The sequence below is a fragment of the Scylla paramamosain genome, chromosome 12 (assembly GCF_035594125.1).
Source record: "Scylla paramamosain isolate STU-SP2022 chromosome 12, ASM3559412v1, whole genome shotgun sequence".
Lineage (NCBI taxonomy): Eukaryota > Metazoa > Arthropoda > Malacostraca > Decapoda > Portunidae > Scylla > Scylla paramamosain.
The window spans coordinates 6,002,501-6,016,317 of NC_087162.1; the positions used below are offsets into that span (position 1 = coordinate 6,002,501).

Sequence of the window (13,817 nt, forward strand, 5' to 3'; positions counted from 1 at the left end):
TCCTTTTCTTCTTCACTTTTTATAAATTTTCTGCGTTTCTTTTTTACTCGAGATGTGAACGCGAAAGGCAACAACCTCTCTTATTTTTCTATTTTTTTCATGCGTCTGGGGCCAACGCAGGCAGACTCAGACGAACAGTTTATACACAAGCGAGTCACTGGTTAACGAAGACACATTTAATGAACCAAGTGAGGAAGGAACGTAGGAAAGAACGCTATGTGGTGTGGTCCGGGCTGGGGGGGGAGACAGAGGGGGGTGAAGTGTGGGAGTCAGCGCGCGAATGGAGGCTCCTGAAGCAGGCATGCCAGTGGGTCCAGCCCTCCTCGCCCTCCTCCACGCGCCTGCCAGACCCCAGGTAGCGACTCCCACGGACTCTGCCCCAACACACACTGATCACGGTCCTTCCACAGGGGCATTCCCAATCACCAAGGCCCGCCGAGGGGGCTTCTGGACCGGCTACGGCGGCGGTGGCGGAGGCGGCAGCGGCAGAGACGTCTCCAGCAGGGCAGCAGCACCTCACGCCCCGCCCGGCCCCTGCGCACACACAGACAGACAAAGGTGAGGTTACGGGGAATGACACGACACAGGTAATGCTCTCACCTGCTGCACCGCTTACAATGTATGAATAAAGATGGCGAGACCTGCTAATGATTGATCTTATGAGTACAAACACACACACACACACACACACACACACACACACACACTCTCTCTCTCTCTCTCTCTCAAACACACACACACACACACACACACTGACTGCCTGCCTGTCTTATCAATACTAGAAGAGAACATTACACCACACATCCCTGGAGGCTGCAGTGGCCGACAGACGGGTGTGCGCCTATAACCACACGTGCACGTCCCGCCCGGCCCGTCTCCTCCACGGCCTCCTCACAGGCACCACGATCACAGAGAGAACCACTGATGGCTTCACTGACTGACTTCACTCCCCACAACACGGAGATCGTAGGGCGCTGGCAGGATAGACAGGCCGCTACATCGCATACGTGGTGAGAAGGGGGAGTGAGAAGAGGAGCTTGTACAATACACTCAGGCACCAAAATAGCTCTCGTCCCCTAAAGATCTACACAAGCTTACTTATAGATGTTTTGTTCCCATTCCTGCGGCAAGAAGCGGGGGAAAGAGAATGCCAAGACATCTAAATATGACGACTGGAGTAAGTAAAAGACATATAATTCTTTAGACGACGCTCCCGGCCAACTGTGTGTGCGAGTACGAGACTTTACGGCTGAAATAAGCACGTCGCGAGGCAGTACTGGCAGGACACTATGACGCGCACCTTGGGATACATTAAAGAGGAAGGCAGGCCGAGGAAATGGTGATGCAGGAGTAGCTACATATAATTAAATACTGAAAGAGAGAGAGAGAGAGAGAGAGAGAGAGAGAGAGAGAGAGAGAGAGAGAGAGAGAGAGAGAGAGAGAGAGAGAGAGAGAGAGAGAGAGAGAGAGAGAGAGAGAGCATTTTTTTTATCATATTCACCAATAGTTAAGTGAATATGACACAATGATGACAAGATGGTTATGACGGAACATAGTGCTAACCTAAGCTGCTTGAAGACTCACGTGGTGGCCACTTGCATTACCTAAATTAAAAGCACAAGGCACTGACAACAAACGGGCCACATCAATTAGATTAGGTTAGGTTAGGTTGTTGCACTGCCCATTCTCATGATACACCGCCATTAACAGAACAGCCAAGACCAGGACGTGGGGAAAAGTTCATTAAAGTAAAAGTCAAACTGCAAACTCAAAAGAAATACGTAAATAGATATATGCGTGCTCACTTCTGCCGACGTTAGATAAAATAGCAAGGTACTGACGTGAGGAAAGACTGATTAAGCTCTTGCCTTCTTATATGAAATACTGATCTGCCAAATAAGTTTAAACAAATACATAAACAGATATACTTGTGCTCACTTATACCGACGTTAGATGATAGAGAAAGGTACTGAAAACCCTAATTATTAATGTAGCTATATAAAGATAAGGACATCAAATCATTAGAGGTGGAAAATGTAAGAGATTTTGTGAATAGGGCCCCCACAGTAAAGTCACGCTAGTTTCAACCATCGGTGCTTATAAAACATACGGTCAACAACTGGAGCAAATTTGATCACCCACACCTTCACTCTAGAAATTCAGTACCTGCTTGATACATCGCATCTAAGTTTGATGAGCTATACTTAGAAAGAGCACTTGTTAGATGGTAAGATGTTTTTCTCTTCTATTTTTTTTTTTTTTTTTTACGTTAGAAGGGACTCCGGCCTAAGGCAACAAAAAGGCTGAAAAAAATATATATATATAAAAAAAACAGGCCTACTGAAGACGCCCAAAAAGTCCAGTCAAAAGAGTTATCCAGAATTTGAGAACTGTCTTGAAAGCTCCATCTTGAAACCGTTCAAGTCAAAGGCAGGAGTCTGTTTGGAAAATGATCGAAAACACACACACACACACACACACACACACAGTAAGACGGTGGTGCACATACTATATTTGGCCACTAACAGCATTCCATCACCTAAGAAGCCCTATGTAATCTGTTATAATCCCAAGTAATCCCTCATATCACACTTGGTCCACACTCTCCCTATGTAATTGTACCTAATCCTATGTAATGCCTGTCGTCCCTCTTGGTCCGCACCCCCCAAGTATAATCCCAAGTAATCCCTGCTATCACACTTGGTCCACACTCCCTATGTAATTACACATAATCCTATGTAATGCCTGTCGTCCCTCTTGGTTCACACACCCTCCACTTCCTATGTAATTTCGAGTAATCCCTGCCATCACACTTGACCCACAAACCCTCCTAAGTAATCCCTGTCATTACACTTAGGCCACATTCCTTATGCAATTCAATGTAATTCATGTTATTACACCTATTATACCTAGTGCATACTCCCTCGTGGCCCCGCAGGTTATTAGGATAGGTGGCCAAGGTCAGCAAACACTCCTACACCTGGCCACACCTAAGCCACACCTGAAACACATCTACCAGCGCCGTGACCTCATTTCCCCGCGCCCGCCTCCACGCCTGCCTTCACCCACAAGTCCCCATCAGTCTCCCCACACCTGCGCTGGAGAATTACTGTGCTTGTCCTACCTTCTTCCCCTGCATGCCCCTCCTGCCCTGTTCAGTCACGGTACTCGCATACACACACAGAAAGGAAGGTAAATGAATAAATCAGGTAAATTAATGATGGTGAGAATGTATGTGCAACGAGTAAAAGGTTGTATTAGGGGCATAGAATACTAGTGAAAACAACAACAACAAAACAACAACAACAATGATAATAATAATAATAATAGCAATATGCAAAAAAATGCAAAAAGAAATACGCAAGATCATGTTAGATTTGGAGAAAAAATTGAAAAGCTGCAATGGAAATAAGAAATTTATATTAAGCAAAATATATATGAAATAGTAATAGCAATATGGAAAAGGATGTTGAGAAATTAAGTTAGGTTAAGTTAGATTGTGTTTAAGATTATTATGTTAGGTTAGGTTACGTTAGGTTAGGTTAAGTTGTGTTAATGTAGACTACGTAGTGTTAGGTTAAGTTAGGTTAGGTTAGGTTAGGTTTAGTTGTGTTAATGTTGACTACGTAGTGTTAGGTTAGGTTAGGTAAAGTAAAATTGCGTCAAAGTAGATTAGGTTAGGTTACGTTAAGTAAGTTTAGGTTAAGGTGCTATAAGATAGCTTAAGTTATGATGATAAGTTAGGTTACGTTGTGTTAAGGTAGATTAGGTTGTGTTGTTAGGTTAGTTAGGTTAAGTTAACTTGTACTAAAGTAGATTAGGTTATGTTGGATTAAGTTGGGTTGGCTTAAATTGTGTTGTGTTAAGGTAAATTAGATTAGGTTATGTAAGCTTAAGTTGTGTTAAGGTAGATCAAGTTAGGTTAAGTTGTGTTAAGGTAGATCAAGTTAGGTTAGGGTAGCTCAGGTTAAGTTAGGTTAGGTTAGGGTAGCTCAAGTTAGGTTAGGTTAGGGTAGCTCAAGTTAGGTTAGGTTAGGTTAGGGTAGCTCAAGTTAGGTTAGGTTAGGTTAGGTTAGGTTAGGGTAGTTCAAGTTAAGTTAGGTTAGGTTAGGTTAGGTTAGGTTAGGTTAGGGTAGTTCAAGTTAGGTTAGGTTAGGTTAGGTTAGGTTAGGTTAGGGTAGTTCAAGTTAGGTTAGGTTAGGTTAGGTTAGGGTAGTTCAAGTTAGGTTAGGTTAGGTTAGGTTAGGTTAGGTTAGGTTAGGTTAGGGTAGTTCAAGTTAGGTTAGGTTAGGTTAGGTTAGGTTAGGTTAGGTTAGGTTAGGGTAGTTCAAGTTAGGTTAGGTTAGGTTAGGTTAGGTTAGGTTAGGTTAGGGCATAACAAAGAAAAGATATAGAGTAAAAGCGCACAAGTTCATACAAAGGTCCCTCCACACACTAAGGCGAGGCGTGTGTGTCGCCAGCTCCCTCCACCAACACCGCCATCTCCGCCAGTTTAGAGAGTATGTAACTTTTATGCCACTCTTCCTGAGACACCGGATGATACTCTCACTCCTCCACACACACACACACACACACACACACACACACACACACACAGTATCTCCTCACTCACTGACTCATCGACTGACTTTCAACATCTAAAGGCTGAGAGAGAGAGAGAGAGAGAGAGAGAGAGAGAGAAGGGGGGAATATGTAACTACATAGTAATGGACACAGTAGACATATATAGTAGACGTAGTAGTAGTAGTAGTAGTAGTAGTAGTAGTAGTAGTAGTAGTAGTAGTAGTAGTAGTAATAATGGTATGTAGTAATAGTAGTACTTACAACAACAACAACAACAACAACAACAACAACAACAACAACAACCAACCAACCAATTAACCATTCAGACCAACCAACAATGTACTAAATACGAAATGAAACCCCCTCCTTCACCCTCCCCCCCCCAAAAAAAAAAAAAACATGTTCGGCGCATTTTCTGTACCTAAACATTTCTGAAGTGCATATCAACATTAATCTTGATATACCATCGGCCACATACACATACATAGTGGGGCTCCAGGGCAGGCAGTCTGGGGGTGGGGAGGAGGGGTGCGGAGGAGGGGTGGGGTGAAGGCTACCAACCAATATTTGGGCGGGAAAGAAACCTAACTTGAAAGTGAAAATAATTAATGTTTTATCGCGAACTTGATGTGTGTCTGGGCCAGTCCTGTTACCTCTTGTCGTTGCCTATCTCTCGAGAAGACGGGTGGTGGTGTGGAGGTGCTGTGGTGGGGTGGTGTGGTGTGGTAGTGTTAAGTGGTATAAAGAGTGATGGAGGTAGGGGCAAAAGTACTGGTGGTGGTGGTGGTAGTGATAGTGGTAGTGGAGTAGTGGTAGTGGTGGAGGAGGTACTGACGCTGATGAAGTGGGGTGGTGAAAGTAAGGATGGTGATGGTGGTGGTGACGGTGGTGATGGCATTGGTGGAGGTACTGGTGAGATGATGAAGGTAAAGGAAGTACTGGAGGTGAACAGGTGGAGTGGTGCGGGTCCTGCTTGGTGGATGGGTGGTGAGGGTCTCGGTGGAAGTGCTGGTGGTAGGGAAGGGTGGAGTGATGATTATAAGTGTCATCAAAGGCCGTGGCATCATCCTGTTTACTGGTGACGGTGGGGCTGGCGATGATGAAGGAGATGTATGGTGAGGAGTGAGGAAGACACTCATGCTAAAGATACAGACGTGGTGATGACATACAAACAGCTGGTGACAATAATAACAATGAAAATAATGATGAAAGAAAAAGCCACGCAAAAACAGGTGAATGTTTGTTTGTACGTGTATTGTTTTTTCTTACAGTAAAGATAATGGTTTATTGGTGTGTTGGTGATCGATGTGTGTGTGTGTATGTGTGTGTGTGTGTGTAGTGTAGTGTAGCAGTAATTCCTGGCAGCAGCAGTGAAGATAAAAGATATTGGTAACTGATACACGATGATGACGACACGGCCACCAACCAACCCAACTACTACTTTACTACATGCGTCACTTTTCCCTCGCCTCCCAGTCAGGTTCCCGTGATTCCGCCCACGAATTTCCAGGGAACCATTTGAGGAGTGGAAATGATGGCGCTGCTGAGGGGACACGAGGGGTCTTGGGTGTTGGAGGAGGAGGAGGAGGAGGAGGAGGAGGAAAAGGAGGAGGAGGAAGAGGAAGAGGAGGAGGAGGAGGAGGAGGAGGAGGAGGAGGAGGAGGAGGAGAAGGAGGAGGAGGAGGAGTGTGGTTCTGTTATCAGTTCGAAGCGCCAGTGGCCCGGGTGTTGCTAGCTGATAATGATTGCTGAGAGAGAGAGAGAGAGAGAGAGAGAGAGAGAGAGAGAGAGAGAGAGAGAGAGACTATCACAACATACATACATACGAAACACATACCCTCAAACGGACACACAGCTGTATTATCTTACATCTAGTTTCTGCTGGCTGAGCGTCTTGCATTAAACTAACTACAGAAAAATGAGAGAGGAAAATCGCTTTAGCACGGTGGTCTCTAGGTTTGGGGAGCGAGGAGGAGGAGATGTCGCGCTGGCTAAGAGAGGACGTGATGGTGGTGGTGGTGGTGGTGGTGGCTAGAGGGCGCTGCCTCGTGATGGGGAGAACTCAAAACTGTCGTCACAAAGAAAGCAAACCGAAAAGTGCTAATACTGTTACATAAAACAACGAAAGTAACTATAAAAAAAAGTGAGAATTATATAAGTCTGATCATGTAATGGTTTAGATTGCAATGTTACAGAATACGAAGAAAAAAGTGAAAATATGTACAAGGAAGTAAACAAAATGATGTTTGCGTATTTCAATGATGATAATACTCGTTACTTACTGTATATGAGAACGGAACAACAAGTAAGAATGTCGAGGAGTTAAGTAGGTCAAAAAAAAAAAATGAAGGGAGGGAGTAGGAAATTCGAGAACCACTGCCTTTAAAGTGAAGTTTCCGTAGACATGCAAGATTCTGTTATTCAATACATGCACACACCAAGCGAAAAAAAAAATAAATAAATAAATAAATAAAAGGCACCCAGTCTCGAAATCATTGTCCAAATAGGAAATTCGATAACCATTTTTTCTAATAAAGTTAGACTATATATGATTAAGTTATCCAATACACAAAAAAAAGAAAGAAAAGAAAGAAAAAGATAACCAAGACCCAGAACATTGCAGCGTAAGTACCTGATGTAGACACGTGAAGTCTTAAACACACACACACACACACACACACACACACACACACAAGCAACCAAATTTACAATCAATAAACAAATAGATAAATAAACAAATAAATAAATACACAAGTAAATAGATAGATAGATAGATAGATAGATATAGATAAATAAATAAATAAATAAATAAATGCACAGTTCAAATACCAAACGTAGATATAATTCGCCTACAAAAAAAAAACAAATAAAATAAATAAAAATAAAACTTAAGCATCAGAAAATAAAACACAATAAAACAAAACATAGATACTAACAAATAAATGTACCTGCCTTTTAAGTAACAATTACCCAAATACAATTAAGTTACACACACGGAAAAGTGAAACCCCCAAATTAGTGTGTGCGTCTCAAGTGCAGCAGCATTACAAGGGCATGGGCACACGTGAGTCACCGCGGCAGGAGTGTGGGGAATGTAAACACAGGAGGGGAGGAGCCTACCACCACCTTGGGACTGTTAGTAAACACGGCTTGGCTGGCTTGGGTCTCTCTCTCTCTCTCTCTCTCTCTCTCTCTCTCTCCACACACACACACACACACACACACACACACACACACACACACACACAGTAATTACGTAACACAGCAATTAAAAATCCTCACGATCATCCCGGCGGTTCACATGATCGGTTCGAGTGGTTTACCATCAGCCCGAGTGGTTCCGTACACCGGACCAAGTGGGTCACTCTACGCAGCCCAGTGCTTCATTATCTCAGCCAAAGTGGCCACTACACCGACCCAAGGAGCGTATTACGACACTCCAAGTGGTTCATCAAAGGAGCCTTGGTTCACCACATCAGCCCGAGCCGTGCACCATAACACTGGCTCCATAGGGCACCACACCAGGCACCTGTGACCATACAGGTCCCTAAGCAACAGCCTCAGGGGTGGATGGTCACCATACAAGCTGGGTACTTCATTAAAGCATCGTAATGGACTCACGAGCAGCAGGATGTTCACTGTGGTTATCTTAAGGTCACTTCAAGTGTCCTGCAGTGGTCGTCCAGCAGTCATCTTTGTGTTGCAGGTCACCACCACGATGCACACCTCACCTGCACACCTCAAAACCCGAACACAACACGATTGCAGCTTGAAGGAGTCCACTAAGCAGCAGAAGCAGCAGCAGCAGCAGCAGCAGGCCGGAGGAGGCCGTAACGGTGCCCTTCAACACTGGGCTTCCACTCGATCTTTACGGTGAAGGAGAAAGAAAATGTATTCACTTTATCACTCAACACATACTATATACACGACTGAAGATTTTCCGGTGTGAATTTCCTTTGCAATGAGATGGGTCCCTTTAGTGGTGAGGAGGGCCACGGAGAGAAACTGCGAAATGATCAAAATGGTCGAGTATGGGGATGCAACTCACGGGAGGCAGATTTTCAGGGACAAAAGGTGCGTGGTGGAGGGTACGGGTCAGGCATGGACCTAGACGAGACAGCACAGGCAGCTACAACGTCGAAGCGAAGGCCTAAGGCAGTGTAGGAAACAGCAGGATGTAAATATAAAGAGCATTATGAAGGCGGGTCGAGAGGACGGGTCGCCTCAACCCTCCCTGCCACCAATGGTGTATTGATCCAGGCGCGCTCCAGATAAACACGCCCGCCCGCGCCCACCCCGCCCGTGATACGTGCCATGGGCCTTCACCAACTAGAGCACGGATGCTCATATAACAAGGTCCTTCATCAATACCCACGCCCTGCTGAAGGCGGCGACGCTAGGTCAAAATACAGCCTAGTCATAACTCCGGGCGAGCAATGGCCCTCTCCCCATCAGGTGCGCATCTCGCCCTCCCTCGCCCTTCCTTCAGCTACGAGACGCCGGGTCACTCATTAGCATTGCCCTGCTTGTTCAGGAGGACGGCACATACCTGAACGCCGTTGGATGAGATGGTGAGCGAAAAGGTAGCCATAACGAGGAAATTTGCGGGCCGGCAGGTACGGGCGGGTTCCGCTACCGCTCTCCGCCGGAGACTGACGCCTCGCGGCCTCTAGGTGCTGTTCTGCTCCGACCGGCGCACCTCTCTGCCACCGGTCCTGTCCGTACCACTTCCCGGCCGACCCTCGGGCCACCAATACCTGCTCTCGATACCTGCTTGATCATCATTCTACTGGAATATCTGCTACATCTGCTGAAAATACCAAGTTGTCAAGAGAAATTTACAGAAACAATGTCAAAAGTTAAAACTCGCTCAGAGGCTCCGTGGAGGCTGTTTCCGCCCCAGTGTACGTGAATGTATTGTAATTCCTGAACCCTGGCACAGGACAGTCCACTTTATCTGCGTCTGGAAATCTGAGGGGAAAAGACTGTAATCCCCAGGAAACCATCTTGGTCACATATGAAGCTGATGACACACACACAACATTTCCATGGGAACAGACTCACCATCCTTCACCATCACCACCACACTATTTATTGCCACATCAAGCGGCTTCCCTGCTATGCGACCTTACATCTCCATATAGTAACATTGCAAAGAGGCCACATAAACATACAGTAAGTATACACACAATACCTCTAACCCGCATATACATCAGAATTATTACCTTAACAACACGCGCACACGTACACAAATCTATGGAATGTACCGAATATTTACTGGGTCCCGTCAGTAAGGCCGTTTTTCCCTTTAATAAACACGGTGGAGTGTACACTGTTGGAAAGAAAGTCAAAAGTCGGAGGGAAAATAGACAGGCGAGAGAAAATGGGTCATCTGGCTGAACACACACACACACACACACACACACACACATCACTCAGGCAGACTCGGGAACGGATACCACACCACACCACACTACACCACCATACCACACCACCTTAACTATCACTCCACGAGGGTAATTATGTAGGGTATTTAAGCGATAACTAGTCAACCAGTTAGGGTCTTACTGCAGGATAAAGTGACCTAATTTCCTGAAGGTTAAAGCGGGATGCCTCTTAAGCAACGGAAAAAGGGGCAGAAAAATGCCAGCGGAACATCTCAACGAAACTGAAGGAAATTCACCCTTTTTTTCGAAAAATATTTTGAAACCATGAAGCATTTAAGCAAGTATTTATTTTGAGCTAGACTGAATTAAGGAAGTACTGATTTGTAGAAAGGAAGAAAGGAAGGAAGGAAACGTACTAGGGATGACCTGAAATAAAAAATAAAATAAAAAATAGTAATGATAAATACAGTAGAGTAGAATAAAATAAAATACAATACAAAAAAAAAAAAAAGTGCATGACATTCGGGTTTAAGGGAATGTGTGTAAAGGTACAAGGGAAGACTCGACGTGTAGCTACGGTGCCCTGAGGAATGGGGAATGAGGAATGAGGACGTGTATGAGGGATGAGGAATGAGGAATAAGAATATGTATGAGGAATAGGGAATGCTGACGTGTATGAGGAATGAGAATGTGTGAGGAATGAGGAATGAGAAAATACGAGGAATGAGAAATGAGAATGTACGAGGAATGAGGAATGAGAATGTACGAGGAAGAGAAATGAGGACGTCTACGAGGAATGAGGAATGGCAATGTAAATAAGAATGTGTAGGAAAAAAATACGAACGAGAATCTATAGAATGAGGAATGAGAATGTATAGGAATGAAAAAAAATGAGAATGCGTCGAAGGAGCTAGGAATGAACAAGAAAAAAAATTAAAGTAAGAGAAATGCAACAAATGAAGAATGAGAAGATATAAAATGAGGAATGAAAATGGACAATGAAGAATGAGGAATGATAATGTAGTGAAAATGAGAAATGGCTTGATGAAAATGAGGAATGAATAATATGGAGGACGAATGAGGAACCAAAATAAAGAACAGAAATGAGGAATGTGCAATGAAAAGGGAGAATGTGCACCTACAGTAACGTGAGGAATGAGGAACGGAAATAAGGAATGAGACAGTATAAGAATAAGAATATGAAATAATAACATGTAGAAAATTAAAGGAATGAGTGAAGAATGAAACTGCGCATAAAAAAAAAAAAAAAACGGGGGGGGAAAAAGAAAGAACACTGCTATATTATAAAAATGAGGCATTAGGATCGAGATTCGAGAACGAAGTACGACCAAGAAGAATGAGAATGTATTGAAAAATGGGGAATGAGGCGGAGACATCAGGAAATTAAAAACTAGGGCGTGTATGTATGAGGAATAAGAGATTAGAATGACGTATGAAGAATGAAGAAATGAAGAATGTGGAATGAAGAATGAAAAGGAAATAAAATAATAATAATATAAATGTAGAATGCGAATGAGGAATTGGAATGTGTGTGAAAACTGAGAATGATGGAGGAATGGAAGAGAGAAAATGAAAAATGAGGAATTAATATGAAAAATCAGGAATGAATATGAAAAACGAGAATGCACGTAACTATGGAAGGAAGAAATAAGCACGTATACAAGGAATGAAGAATGACAGTGAAGTGAATGGGGAGGAGTAATGAATGAGGAATGAATATGAGGAATGAGAGAGAGAGAGAGAGAGAGAGAGAGAGAGAGAGAGAGAGAGAGAGAGAGAGAGAGAGAGAGAGAGAGAGAGAGAGAAATAAAAATATAAGAATGTGTTAATATGAGAAAATTAGGCATGAAATTAGGAGATGAAAATGATGAAAAATGAGGACTGTCTAAAGGATGAAGATGGAATGGTCGAAGTATAAGCAGAAGACGAGGACCGTTTATATCCAAGCTAGTCAGTGAAGAGGTGGCGGAAGGGAAGCGATGAAGGAAGGAGTTTGCTGCGGCCATCCCTTGTAAGAAGTAAAGCCCGTATTCTGGAACGCTTTACTCTCTCAGCACGACGATTTTCAAAGGCCACAGAGATGATAACCCGGTTCTCAAGTGTTTCTCCTGTTAATAATGTTGAAACATTGTTAATCTATCACTAGAACCTTAAAAAACACCCTTAAAAAAACCCGTGTCACTTCAACTACAGCCTTTCGTAAGTAGTGAAGGTGTGGCACAGAAGTGTTTCAGAATATAGACCTAACGACAGGACTTGAGCAAGACTTGAGAAAACGATACAGTCTCCCCTCGGAACTATCGGAACTCCGACTACTACTCTTTCCTGTTGACGCAGCATAGCTTGATCTCGTGAAAATGTCGGGACTAAAGCCGATACATTAAGAAAAATATGCAGTGGTCAACTCGCACACCACCACCACCACCACCACCGCCATGGCTGCCTGTTGGACCTCCCGTGACTTAACTCCCTGGTTACGTGATGCCCCCGACCAGTGCAAGGATGACGTGATGGTGATGATAATGTTAAGGTAGTAATAGGAAATAATAATAATAATGATAATAATAATAATAATAATAATAATAATAATAATGATAATGATAATAATAATAATAATAATAATAATAATAATAATAATAATAATAATACCAACAGCAACAGCATTAACATCGTCCACAACAACAGCAGTAACAGCATTAACACTAATAATGGTAAGTAATAATAATAATAATAATAATAATAATAATAATAATAATAATAATAATAATAATAATAATTACCAAATTTATACTTTCTTTTCTTTTTGTTGTGATTTATCAGTGGAAAGAAAATCAGGAGCTTGCACTTCTAACTACGCACAACCTCTGATCTAACAAATACATCATTATAACCTTCTAGCAACAAAGACAGCTGTACGCATTTCCTAATACAAGACCATCCTCACTGATACTTCCGGTGTTGCAGATCAGCATTGTGATAATAGCAAACCATTCACAGCACGTACCTTGCTGGCGAGATGGAGCTGGATTTTGGGAATGGCACAAACACATCAGATCTTGAAGTCACCAAACTCCACTTGTCTTAAAAGTAAATAAATAAAATAAAAACGATGTCAGTAGTCTCTGAATCTTCCCCGTCTATATTTTGATATTAATTCCTGAAGTCTCGTCATTCTTATAAAATCCTAATTATGGAGTACCAATGATTATATCCACGCCAAGACACCACACGTCCATAGACTTCCCTCCCCAGCTCTAGACTGCACTCACTCCCTTGTTTGGTGACTATCTCCGACATGACTGGCTATGATGCTGTCCCGAACTCTGTGATTGGTGGAGGATGTGTTCCGCAGTCGGCCTTACAAACCGCGCGCCTCACTGCCACAAACTCAATGACGTCTTGGGAAATTGATGTCATCATAAATTATGTTAACTTGGACAAAATAATACGAAAGTAGAGTTATCACATATGAAGAAAAAAATTATCCTGATGAAAAAATATTTTTTTCCCTACAGTGAGTGAGAAAGCGTATAATTTCTCATAACAATAATACCAACAATATTACTAATTACTAATATTACTAGTTCTACTATTAATATTACTATTGATGAAAATAGTGATTATTTATCATTCATTACCATCTCAATAACTGAGCAGCTTCCATGAGTCAACCCAAGTATAGAGGAACAACAGCAAAACATAAGCCGCATCACTGCTGTAATACAAGTCACTAATAATACAATGCAGTAACATTAGCTTTTACTCTCGTATAAATCTGTTAAACTAAACAAGAGTTACGCTTAAAAGCTTCTTTTAAAGGGTTCAACATTTCAGGGATGATGGTGT

The 13,817-nt window shown here is 42.9% G+C and overlaps 1 protein-coding gene across 6 annotated transcripts in view; it reads right to left on the reverse strand.

Annotated features, from left to right (window-relative positions):
* LOC135105612 (glutamate [NMDA] receptor subunit 1-like) overlaps positions 1-13,203 on the reverse strand; it is a 51,080-nt gene extending 37,877 nt beyond the window's left edge. For 3 of the 6 annotated variants that reach the window (XM_064013896.1, XM_064013897.1, XM_064013893.1), the window contains exons 1-2: positions 9,113-9,410; positions 1-534 (exon numbers count right to left, since the gene is read on the reverse strand). The exon at positions 1-534 is cut by the window's left edge and continues 492 nt beyond it. The gene's annotated coding sequence lies outside the window, so the exon portion shown is untranslated. Of the gene's footprint in view, positions 535-8,611; positions 9,085-9,112; positions 9,411-12,975 lie in introns of those variants that run through there. The other 3 variants (XM_064013894.1, XM_064013895.1, XM_064013898.1) reach the window with 3 other exon arrangements.
* Positions 13,204-13,817: the final 614 nt, after the last annotated feature.